A 12,380-nucleotide genomic window follows, 5' to 3' on the forward strand; every position below is an offset into this window, starting at 1 on the left:
AATGGCAATTCTTGTTGTGAAGATAATTTGTTTTGATCTTTTCATCAAATTTTAAATGGTACAATCTTACATCATTCTTTCAGGGATTCACCTATCAATAGCAAGGACATTGGAATAATAGTTTCAAAGAGTGAAGTGGTCAGCACACCCCAAAAAGGCATGCTGGGGGGTGTGTGGTTGGAAGGTTACAGTGGCACAATGATGGACCCCGAATGGTGGGAGAAGAGAGTGGTGAGAGAAACTGGGCCCCAACTCTTCCTGCCTGAGGACTGCTCTTCTCCATTGGGTTCTCACATCTTTATCCTCACTGACACCAACTTCTCTTGACCTGGGTACACACCTATCCCTTTGGGACTGGCATAGTTAGGAAAATTCTCTTAATTTTTTCTTTAAGTATATATGACAGGATAATTTGTCAAAAAATTCTTTACTAAAAACTAAAGAAAAGGAAAAATAAAATAGAAAAAATAAAAAAGGTGTAATATATAAGCTTATGACCCAATAGGACTAATGTCTAGTCGCAGTTTAGCTTGTACAAATGAATAACTCTGGAAATCACTACGCTGGTCACTCCATGTCAAAATACTGTTTTGTTCAACTGACATTTCTTCTCCCATTAAAAGACATAAACCTCCCTCCCAATTGTTCCTCCCAATAGAACTTCTCCTAATTTCAAACAGACATCTCCTCAGGGAGTGTTTTCCAAAAAATGTTTAATGTCAACCCATATGAAGAAACACAATTTAGATCTCTACCCAGTACACACACATACTTCATATATGTAACAAAAATTTCATGAAACAGTCTCATGATGTGTGATATACTCTGACCTATTTCCTTTTCTATTTCACTTTTTCAAATGCAGATATTGACCAACTAAACTAATTTCATGCACTATCACTGTGTGGTATTAGCCACTGGAAAACTAAGTAAAGCCTGAAAATGTCCATCTCAGTCTAGTGCTCATATCTACATGGAAGTTCATTTATACATCATAGGCACGGTAATCCGTTTCTCAGTTTCTCAACTGCACCCACTTCCTTGGAATTCTCAAATCTGCTGGTTGGCTTAGTCGTTTATCATACAATAAGGGTTACAACATACCAGGGGCCCAGGACCACAGTCACAGCATCAATTCCTGCAAGTATGCACAGATGCCAATCCAAGTCCCAGGTGCTTACAAACTAAGGAAGCAAAGAGGAGGAAGCAACTGTGCTGATCTAAGGGATCACTGGGCCAAAGAAGGACTAGTTGGAGGTAGAAAGATGCATTGGAGGTGGAAAGAAGGAACCCAGAGTGCTGGAGCCATCTTTACCACTGAGTTATAGTGCCAGGAAGGTGTGAGGAAAGAGTTAAATTTTGAGTGACACACCTGGTCCTCTTGAATGAATGAATGAACAGTTAAATCAATATTCAAAGCCCTAAGCCACTATTTCTTTTTTAAAAGTTATAATGATATGAAAAAGTGTTCTACTACTCTTGCTTAGGTAATCTGGAATCTTTGTTATTTCATTTATGTGAACTATGCAGGGACTCAAATGGGGAGTGTTCCTTACAGGTGATAAAAGAAGAGAACCTAATTAGGAAGTTATCGGAGAATCCTTCTGAAAGAGGGATTTAGGTGTTTTAACAAGCACTGAAATTAATTCCAAAGACAGCTTATGAGGGAATCCTTTGGTGTTTTCTCCACAAACTGTCTTTTGGAAAAAAAAAAAATCAGCTCCTTAATTTCCTCAGACCCTGGCTGTCCACAGGCATTTGCTGCTCAGCAGCTGCCTCAGTACAAACAGCTCTGACTCCATGGACTGCTAGCTGTTCTTGGGAGAGATACTGCTATTTGTCAAATGTGACATTCGAATAAAGCTTGAGGACAGGGGATTATAACCAGATATCTTTACTCAATATTTTCACATGTGACTAAAATTAGAAAACACAACACATTTCAAAGGATTTTACAGAGGGACTTTAAGTTCATCCAGCAAAGTAACTTTGGATAACTTTGGCCTTTGTTTCCACATCATTTTGTTCCCATCTCTGTTACGTACCTCCTACTGTGCTGAAATTGACTATGATCATGTCTTCATTCCTTCACTAAATTGAATAGAGGGCAGTAACATGTTTCCTTATTATTTGTATCCCTAACATCTGCCCCGTTGCCTGGAGTTTAGAATGGATTCAGTAACACTTTGTGGAATAAATAAGGAAAGAGGTAAGAGGAGTGTGAGCTTTGCTCTGTAGTGGAGGGTAGGAAAGTGGTTGGAGACAGGGCAGGAGAAGCAAGAAAAGTTGTGGGCTTTCCCCAGAAATGAAAGCGATTACATTCAGAACGCGTAAACCCAACCAGGCTCCTGGCTACTTGCTCCCCTAAAGCACTGCTTCTTAATCTCTAGGTGCATATAAATCACTTGGGAGTCTGGTTAAAATGCAGACTCTGATTCAAGAAGTCTGGGGCAGAATGTAACATTCTGCATTTCTAACAAAGCTCCCAGGGGTTACAAATACCGCTGGGCTACAGTTTAGACACACCTCCGGGAGCAAGCCAGCCCAGAGACCTATGCTGTAGGGATCTCCAACTGCATGGATTTGACTGGGCTCCCGGGATCTCCAACTGCATGGATTTGACTGGGCTCCCGGGAGAAAGTAGATAGTAAACTCAAAGAAGTAACTGAGGAGGCTTTAATAAGAGTCTGCCTGGCTATTTGCAAAATGTGAGCAGCATGAGGGGAAGAAAAGATTGAGGAACTTAACAGCAACCAGGAGGATGAGGCATCACCAGCCCTAGACTGGAAGCCCAAAGGGAGGGAGTGGTTACCAGAACCAAGGAACTTTAAAGCTGGAACAAGAGCAGTAGGCCGGGGTCATGAAAAGAGCTGTGGTCTTGGGTACAGAATAGAGGAACACAGTTTTCCTAGGAATGGGAAAGGGGAATAAACATTCCAGTCTCACTTTCTTCCCAGTCCCTAATTTGCCTCTTGTGCCTCCCATTGGCCAACCCCAACTGGGAACTAGCGGGCAAGGGGGGCTTGTGGATTAGCTCCCCTCAGAGCGTCTCAAAGTGGAGGAGAGTAAGAGTGAACTTCTGATTAACTCAGCAATGTACTATGTCCTGTGGTTAAAAGTAAATACCCAGGCCGGTCATGGTGGCTCATGCCTGTAATCCTAGCACTTTGGGAGGCTGAGGCACGCAGATCACCTGAGGTCAGGAGTTCAAGACCAGCCTGACCAACATGGAGAAACCCTGTCTCTACTAAAAATACAAAATTAGCCAGGCCTGGTGGCACATGCCTGTAATCCCAGCTAATCCGGAGGCTGAGGCAGGAGAATCGCTTGAACCTGGGAGGCAGAGGTTGCAGTGAGCTGAGATCGCGCCATTGCACTCCAGCCTTGGTAACAAGAGCGAAACTCCATCTCAAAAAAAAAAAAAAAAGTAAATACCCTTAAAACACAGAGTCTGGACTTCTCAAGGGGGGCGACATAGAAAAAAAACTGCAGTGAGTCACTGTTTATTTCTATAGGTAATCTTCAGGAAGAAAAGAACCCCAAGTGGGTAAGTAGGGGCAGCATTAAAGATAAAAGAAAAACAAGATGAATGCCTGAGGCAAAGTGCTGGGAAGCCATCAAAAGCCCAGCTCAGAAAGTGAAGAACACAGTGGCCTCAACAGGTTCTCTTGGAGAAACAGGACTAGCAGGTTAGAGCTGGCTGTGGCAGTTAAGGGAAGACCAGCTTTTACTTTGGACTCAGGAGCACCTGGCCCGAAACCTTCCTGCTCGTTTTTAGAATTCAGATACAATGTTACTAATGGATTTCCAAGATTTGGGAAAGAAAGTAGACCCAAAGAAAATAAGAAAGAGTAAGCACCAAGACCAAATAGCCAGCTCCTAAAAAGATCCAATCAGAAGTCTGTTAGAGAAATATATATGGGCACACATTATATACAATTATATAATTGTATATAAAATATGATATATAATTAATCTATTGGCTGGGCGTGGTGGCTTATTCCTGTAATCCCAGCACTTTGGGAGGCTGAGGTGGGTGGATCACCTGAGGTCAGGAGTTTGAGACCAGCCTGGTCAACATGGTGAAACCCCATCTCTACTAAAAAAAAAAAAAATACAAAAATTAGCTGGGTGTAGTGGCAGGTGCCTGTAATCCTAGCTACTCGGGAGGCTGAGGCATGAGAATCTCTTGAATGCAGGAGGCAGAGGTTGCAGTGAGCCGAGATCATGCCACTGCACTCCAGCCTGGGCGACAGAGCGAGACTCTATCTCAAAATAATAATAATAATAATAATTAATGTATTGACATTATATATAACATAGTGACATACATGTATATTTCAAGGGATTCCTCATTAATACTCTAATCGAGGCTGTTAGCAATAACATTAAAAGATGGAAAGAGTAACCTCATATTTGGATTTTCAATGTGCTAAAAAACAGTGAACACTCTTCTACCCATTCACCCTAGAAAACAAGGTTTATCTCACCCCCTCAACCCCCCACTCCCTAAACCAAGGACATGCTCTGCTCCTCATCAGTTGCAATGGCTAAGCACAGCAGACCTTCCCAAGGCTGGGGAGGCAGCTAAAAAAAAAAAACAGCTGGAATCTCCAGGAAGTGAGAAATTGGCTTGGGCCTTGACTGATGAGTCAGATCTGGGTGCTCTCTGCCAGGATAATATGATAGCTTGTTGACTGATGTGCCCCTCTCTCCACTGCCCTGTCCCCATCCCTAAACCCATATTCCAAGAGATATAGGCTGGCCAGTTTACCACTTGCCCCAGGGAGAATTGTCAGGAAGAAAAATAAAAACAGCAAACAGATTCCAGAATCTTGGCTCTAGTTCAAAAGAGAGACAAAAATAGTTTTGAAAAGAGATATCAACTGGCAAAACAAGTTTTGTTTTTTTTTTTACCACCCCATCCAAACTGGGGAGAAGGAAAGAATTTGCAAAGGAAAAAATCATTATGAGCAATTAGAGGCCATGTGTTTGGTGTCTCACCCCCGGAAGAAGGCCACAGTGTGTCAGTTGGGAGCTGGGGCCCTCACAGGCTTCTCCACGAAGTTTGGGAGGATCTAGGAAGACACTCGCTTCCTGCTTCCCTTCTTTTGTGATTAAGGAAGCAGCCTCAGAGACACATCCCATGTCACCAGGGCAAGAAGAATGGGCAGAGACAGCAGCTCCCACTCCTGCTGGGGAGTGATGGGGTCAGGAGTTCCCTGCACAGCCTGAGGGGTGCCCACTTTAGCTGAGAGAGAAAAAGAAGCAGACAGAGACTGATTGATTCTCAGAGCCTGACAGACGTGCCTGGCTGGAGATAAGGATCCCCGTGGCAGGGGCTGCAGAGTGAACAGTTCCTTCCAGAAACTGGAACAGGCCGAAGGCTCAAATCATATCAGAGAGCCAGGTGGGAGCCACCCCACAGATCCATGCTTGCATCCCAGCAGCACTGTATCCAATCCCCTGGGGTCAAAGCTCAGACAGCAGAGGAAGGCTGAGTCACGAACACAGGTCCCCCTGACTGTCCCGACTGCCTCTCTAGATGCAATGGCTTCCAGCAGCAATAGAAAGAAAGGAGGGGAATCAAAGGGAAATATTCTGAATATTCCTGAATTTTAACCAGAAGCAACTTAGAAAGTACTAAATTGGATCAAGTAGACTGGCTGTGGCTGTAACTAGATGGAGTTTTTCTGCTGTCTGTCAGAAGTGGGGGCTCAGAGTTAGAATATAAATTTTATTACCAGAAATAAAGAAAATTACATTCTGTGACTGTGAAATTCATGGGCATTACAAGACTGACTGAATTTTTTCTTTTTTTTGAGACGGAGTTTTGCTCTTGTTGCCTAGGCTGGAGTGCAAATGGCGTGATCTCGGCTCACTGCAACCTCCACCTCCCGGGTTCAAGCAATTCTCCTGCCTCAGCCTCGTGAGTAGCTGGCATTACAGGCACCTGCCACCACCATGTCTGGCTAATTTTTGTATTTTTAGTAGAGACGGGGTTTTGCCATGTTGGCCAGGCTGGTCTCGAACTCCTGACCTCAGGTGATCCACCCACCTTGGCCTCTCAAAGTGCTGGGATTACAGGCATAAGCCACCGCACCTGGCCTAAGAGACTGATATTTTTTCTCAGCCTCCATTGCTTAAGTGTCATACAGGCACCCCTCAGCATCTGAGGGGGATTGGTTCCATACCCCTCCCCACAACTAATACCAAATTCCACCGATGCTCAAGTCCATTACATAAAATGGCGTAGCGTTTGCATATAACTTAAGCACATCCTCCCAACACTTTAAGTCATCTCTAGATCACGTATAATACCCAACACAATGTAAACCCTATGTAAAGAGTTATACTGTATTGGTTTTTTAATTTGTATTTTTAATTGTCGTATTGTTATTTTTTATTGTTTTTTTTCCCCAAATATTTTTGATTCAAGGTTGGTTCAATCTGCCCATGCAGAACCTGTAGATACCAAGGACTGACTTTATGTGAATGCTTGGTTAAGATCCAATTCTATCCAGAAGCAGCAGCTCAGTGGTCTCGCTTCTGCATATGACCAGCTGATTCTGGGCAGCCATCTGGCCTTGTCACTGAGCTTCCCTGAACTCCAATTGAAAGCTGGGGTGGGCTTGTAGGTCCAGCTCATGTCCAACAAGCAACAGCCCTACCTGGAAGCACCTGGACCTCTTCTGCTCTCCTCTCCTTTCCAACGTCTTGCTGCAAGCCTCATATTTCCCATGAAGTTCCCTTAACTGTTCTAGTTCATAGGGATCATTCTTATGTAAGCTAGGGACTCTCAGGTTCAAAGTTAGTGACATTTTGAGTTATCTTTGATTTACTTTTGTAGCAGGATGGTTGAATTTCTTTCAGAAGCTTGTGAGAAAGACGCATGTAGGTCAGAGTAATTTTGAAGCAATAAAGAATTGTCAGAGGCCTGCATGAGTCTTGACAAATGGATTTGTACCATTACCTAACACAGCTTCTCTGATAATGAGGAAGATGTTTAAAATGCTATACAAAAATAGGCAGATGTTTCTGCTGTCCATAAGGACAGGCAAGCACTTGAATGTGACCTCCAACCTAGAACTGGGGCAGACAGTGGTCATACAATGGCTGTTAAGGAGATTGGGGTATACTTGTACCTTGGAAGCTATATATTGAAACTTTGTAGAATGCTGATGAAAACAAAATGGAAAGCCTGTAATATAAACACAGTGTTCATGTTCAGCTTGTGAAAACCAAGTAGATGCAATGATAAAGGCTCCTGCAATTTTGTTCTGCGCAAGGAAATGTGATAAACATATGCAGTTCCTGATAATGTCTATTTTGCACAGCCTATTATTCCTTTCTCTACCAGGTAAATTCCACAACCCTAATCAGCAGATGGAGGAGGATTTCACTGCTTACTTTGCAGAGCTTCAATATCTATCTTAAAACTGCAATTTGGGGTAATTTTCCAGATAACATGATGCAGGATTATTTTCATATGCAGTACACACTGCACCCTTCAATAATATCTGGACCCAAACAAAGTTGGATATGCATAATGGCCTATGAAAAGGCCTAGGCTCTGCATGAGTCTATGTAATTGACATTAAAGGAAACACTTCTACTACAATGCTGACTCAGACAAGCATTCTTGTGACCTGGTCTGGAGAACAAAGAAAATGAACATACCAGAATATCTGCAGATCACTTCAGATGTTCTGACCTCTGCTTAAGCCACAGAGTTAGCCAGCGCTCTGCTTACAGATGTGAAGTGGTGATTCTGTAAGAGGAAGGGAGGAATACCCTGAAAAAGTATAGTCTTCCAAATCCAATAGAATGAACTGCTGTGATAGCCCGATATTTCCCTAATATCAGATCTTCTATTATTCACAGTACCACTGAGGTATTCAGGAAAGTCAGATAAAAACATTTCCAGACAGTCACTCATAAAGGTCTTTAAAAGAGAATAAAACAGCAAAATCAACTCTAATCAAGATGCACTAATGCTCATTAGTCACATGTAGCACTCCCTAGTGCCCAATATTAAGTAAAACACCTGTTGAAAATCCTCAGCAATTCCACGAGAAATGCTATAGGTATTATTTACAGATAAGGAAATGAAGGCTTAAAGAGGGTTTGCCACTGGTCTGAAGACACATTGCTGATTAAGAGGAAGAGCTAGGATTCTAACTCAGGCTGTCAGACCTCAGAGCCAGGACTCTCTACCCTGTGCCTTGGGTATTTTCCCATAAGCTACTTGCAGTATTGTTTCTGATGCAGTGACCATTGCTAAAAGCTGCTTATGAATGGACAAAACGACCAATTTCTTCTCTTTGTTACTGAAAGAGGGCACCACAGAGAATGAAGAAACTCATACATTTTTAGGATATAGGAGGCTGCCAGTAAAGTTTCCAGGACATTTTACGTGAAACTTGCAGCTCATTAAGGAGTTGTCAGTCATTTCATGTGGATCCATCTCTGCACTAATTTATTTCAAAACTAGAAATGTAACATGCCAACTTCGTGGAAAAAATCCTAGAGAAAGGTCGATACAGCTAATCAAATGATTATGAATGAGTTATACACATCTCCAGACTACACCAATCCTTACTCGATTTCTAAAGGGCAAAACTTTCCCAAGTTTGGAGTTAATCTTCTGAGAATATTGGAAAAAACCAAGAGCTAATGGCTTTGCTAGTGCCTAAGGGAACCACCCTAAAGAATGGCTGGTAATCATATTGATGAAGGCTTGGGAAATACCTATGTCCAATCAGAGTCCCCAGTGTAGCCACCAGATTGGAAAAATGCTAAGGAGGGTCAGACCTTCAAAACCAATGGTGTTCTTGGGTGTTTTCCTTCATACTCTGTCAATATCTTTCTACTTGAAGCAGCCCCAGCCTCTCCCCACAACCTTGTCCATTCTTTTCACTTACAGGCTGAGGGTTCACAACTGTTTTATTCATTCATTCATTCATTCATTCATTGAGACAGGGTCTTGCTCTGTTGCCCAGGCTGGAATGCAGTGGTGCAATCATAGATCACTGCAGCCTTGACCTCCTGGGATCAAGTGATTCTCCTACCGCAGCTTTCCAAGCAAATGGAACTACAGGCGAATGCCACCAAGACCTGCTAATTTTTAAAAACTTTTTGTAGACATGTGGCCTCACTATGTTGCCCAGGCTGATCTTGAACTCCTGAGTTCAAGTGATCTTCCCACCTTGGCCCTCCAAAGTACTGGGATTGCAGGTGTGAGCCACCATGCCCAGCCTCGCAAATCTTTGGGCTAATCGCTCTTGAGCTCTGACTCTTCAGGATGTCAAATTGTGTTTTGCATGTTCTCCTTCACTTGAAACCCATCTTGTCCAAAGCTCACCCCCCTCCTAACTGTAATCCTTTTTCCCAGTCTCAGTAATGGCATAATTACATACTTGTCATTTTTTACTACTCCCTCTATATTAGATAGATTCACAAATCCAGGTGAGTCTCCCTTAAACATATCTCTCAAGTACATCTTTTTCTATTTTGTTGTACACCCAGTGTTCAAGTTTATAATATATCTAGGTTATTGCACCACCTAACTGGTTTCCCAACTCCTCCCATTTTAATATTCTTTACATACCCTTGCAAGAGTCATGTTGACAAAACAAAAATTTTATATGTCATTCTCTTATTAACAATCATTTGATAAAAATTCCCCAATTGTTGGGAGGATGTTCCAAACTTGTTAGGTTGTATAAAAATTTCTTCACAACCTGCTTCAGCTTACCTTTTCAAACTCACCGCTATCCCCCCTCCAATCATATATGCTAAAATTCATCAATAATGATCTAATCATGGATCCTTTAAGTTGGGCTGCTGAATAGGAGTCAAGGGGGACAAGATATTATAGCGGTTAAGAAAGAGGGCTTTGCAGTTGAACCAATGTGAATTGAATCTCCGACCTACCACTGACTGATGGAATAACCTATGTACCACTCTGACACCCCTTCTCTCCTTGTCTCAAAAAGGTCACCATCATAACTAAGTAAGATGTGTTAGCTATTATAATCCTCCTCCTCATCAAGTGTACTTATATCCACTACTTCATATACAGCAAATTGTCAAAGAAACACTTTGGGCCAGGCATGGTGGCTCACGCCTATAATCCTAGCACTTTGGGAGGCCAAGGCAGAGGCAGGCAGATCACTTGAGCTCAAGACCAGCCTAGGCAACATGGTGAATCCCATCTCTACAAAAAATACAAAAAAATTAGCTGGGCCTGGAGACGTGTGCCTGTAGTCCCAGCTACTGGGGAGGCTGAGGTGGCAGGATGGCTTGAGCCCGGGAGGCAGAGGTTGCAGTGAGTTGAGATCACACCACTGCACTCCAGCCTGGGCCACAGAGCCAGACCCTGTCTCAAAACAACAACAGCAACAAAAAAGAAACATTTTATAGAAATATATTATTATTAGTTTTGATGTTATCCTGAAAGCTTGTATCCATTACTCTCTGGACTTCCTGAAATGGCAATTTAGGAAGACACTTGAAATAGGTTTGTGGCAATTAAGGAATGTCCTTTCTAGGCTTTCATCATACCCACTTTTCTACACCAGTGACTTAGTAATTAATGGAGTACAGAACTTTCTTATAACATATCTTTTATTATTTTAGTTACCACGTGTTATACCTCCAAATAAGCTTTTGAGTACAGAAATTTCACTTTATCTTTCTTAACATCTCTATATTACCTAGTCTGACACTAGCTCCTTGGTAGACCTTCAATAAACATTGAGGTCAGAGTCAGTCAATAGGCTGAAGATAGCTAATCCCCAAGATAAATGCCAAACCTTAGAGGGATGTGTTTGTGATTTTTTTTTTAAGAATAAGGATTATACTTTATAAAAGGGGAAAAAATTATTTTACAATTTTTCTTGTGCTACACAAAACAAAATGCAAATTAGCATGAGACCACAGTCATACAAGTCAAAATTGGGCTTAGAGCAATTAAGCATTTTATTTATAATGTTAATAATCACAGCTCATAACATGGAGGCCTTATTTCTCCAGGCTACCTGCATTACTTGATACCAATAGATATGCACGGTGCTTATAAAAATGTTGACGAATATTTGCCTTCCCAGCTGACTGCGAGTGAAAAAGTCTGTGAGCATGGCCTTTAGTTGGAGACCATCTCACAACACCTCTTTGGGAAAATGTTGTTCCCATCCAATATCCTGTCTCTATAAATTTGAAAATGTTTCCTCTGATAGTCAAGCTTTGAGGATTTAAGAAATGATGCCCCAAAGTTACTCAGCTTCTTCAGTAAAATTCACAACTATTTATTGAGCGCCTATAGATATAGCTAACAACTATTAACAGTTACTCATGCCAGCCACTATTCTAAGCACTTACACATACTAACTCATTTAATCCTTACAGTGACCCCATAAGGTAGGTGCTACTATTCCATTTTACAGACATGACAACTGAGGCTTGGAGAGAAAAATTCACTTGCTCACGATTATACCATAATGAGGGGATACAGCTAGGATTTTCACAGAAGCTGTCCATTCCCAGAATCTCTGCTCTCAACCATGATACCATACAGGCTCGCATAAAATAGAATACAGTAAGCACTAAGAGTTTTAGACAATGCTTTCAGAAAGCAAAGGAAGGAGAAAGTACTTCCTATTAAAGGTTCAGGAAAGATATCAAGGAGAAGAGTGGGCAGGACTCTGGCAGAGATGGTACAGGCACGACATGCATTCTAGGCAGAAGCCCTCGGCGAGCAAAGCTACATAGCCACGGAAAGTCAGGGAATGGGGTGAAATGGATGAGGAGTTTCATGCAACCAGTGATGCAGGAGAAGATATAGGTATAGATTCTTCAGATGCCATCGGAGATGCTTTTGGACCTTAACCACTAGGTTGTGAAAAGCCTGTGAAGTTTCTCAACAAGGTACCATGAGTAGACACATTGTTTGGAAAGATTAAAATTTTTTGACAACCTTAGAAAATTTTTTTCTCAGATCATTTACTTACTATTCAAATAATCTACTATGTATATGAATCTAAAAATCAAGAAATTCTCAACTGGGAGAACTAATGGACTAAAACTAACAGGATGAAATTTACTAGGAAGAAGTATGAAGTGCAGAAACTTCAGTATATGTTTAGGATGACTTTTTCCTGGCATGAGTACAGGTCATGTGAAAAAAAAACAGATATTTTTGGCCAACTAAAAGGTCAGTGCAACCCAATAGCATTACATAAATGCCAATAAAACTAACTGGATCTTAAGTGGCATAGAAGTATACAAGTATATCAGACAAAAATGGGGGATGATTGTACTAAATCCAGCAAAACTGGAATTCAGGTCCAGGTACCACATTTAAAGGAGAATGTTAATAG

At 41.7% G+C, this 12,380-nt stretch overlaps 1 protein-coding gene across 6 annotated transcripts in view; it reads right to left on the minus strand.

Moving 5' to 3' along the window:
• Positions 1-12,380, minus strand: part of ARHGAP28 (Rho GTPase activating protein 28) — a 194,424-nt gene that overhangs the window by 131,532 nt on the left and 50,512 nt on the right. For 2 of the 6 annotated variants that reach the window (XM_063653408.1, XM_063653407.1), the window contains one exon: positions 7,681-7,771. The exons of the other annotated variants lie outside the window; for them this stretch is intronic. The gene's annotated coding sequence lies outside the window, so the exon portion shown is untranslated. The remainder of the gene's footprint in view (positions 1-7,680; positions 7,772-12,380) is intronic. 6 annotated transcript variants of the gene reach the window in all.

Source organism: Pongo pygmaeus, chromosome 17, assembly GCF_028885625.2.
Source record: "Pongo pygmaeus isolate AG05252 chromosome 17, NHGRI_mPonPyg2-v2.0_pri, whole genome shotgun sequence".
Classification (NCBI taxonomy): Eukaryota; Metazoa; Chordata; class Mammalia; order Primates; family Hominidae; genus Pongo; species Pongo pygmaeus.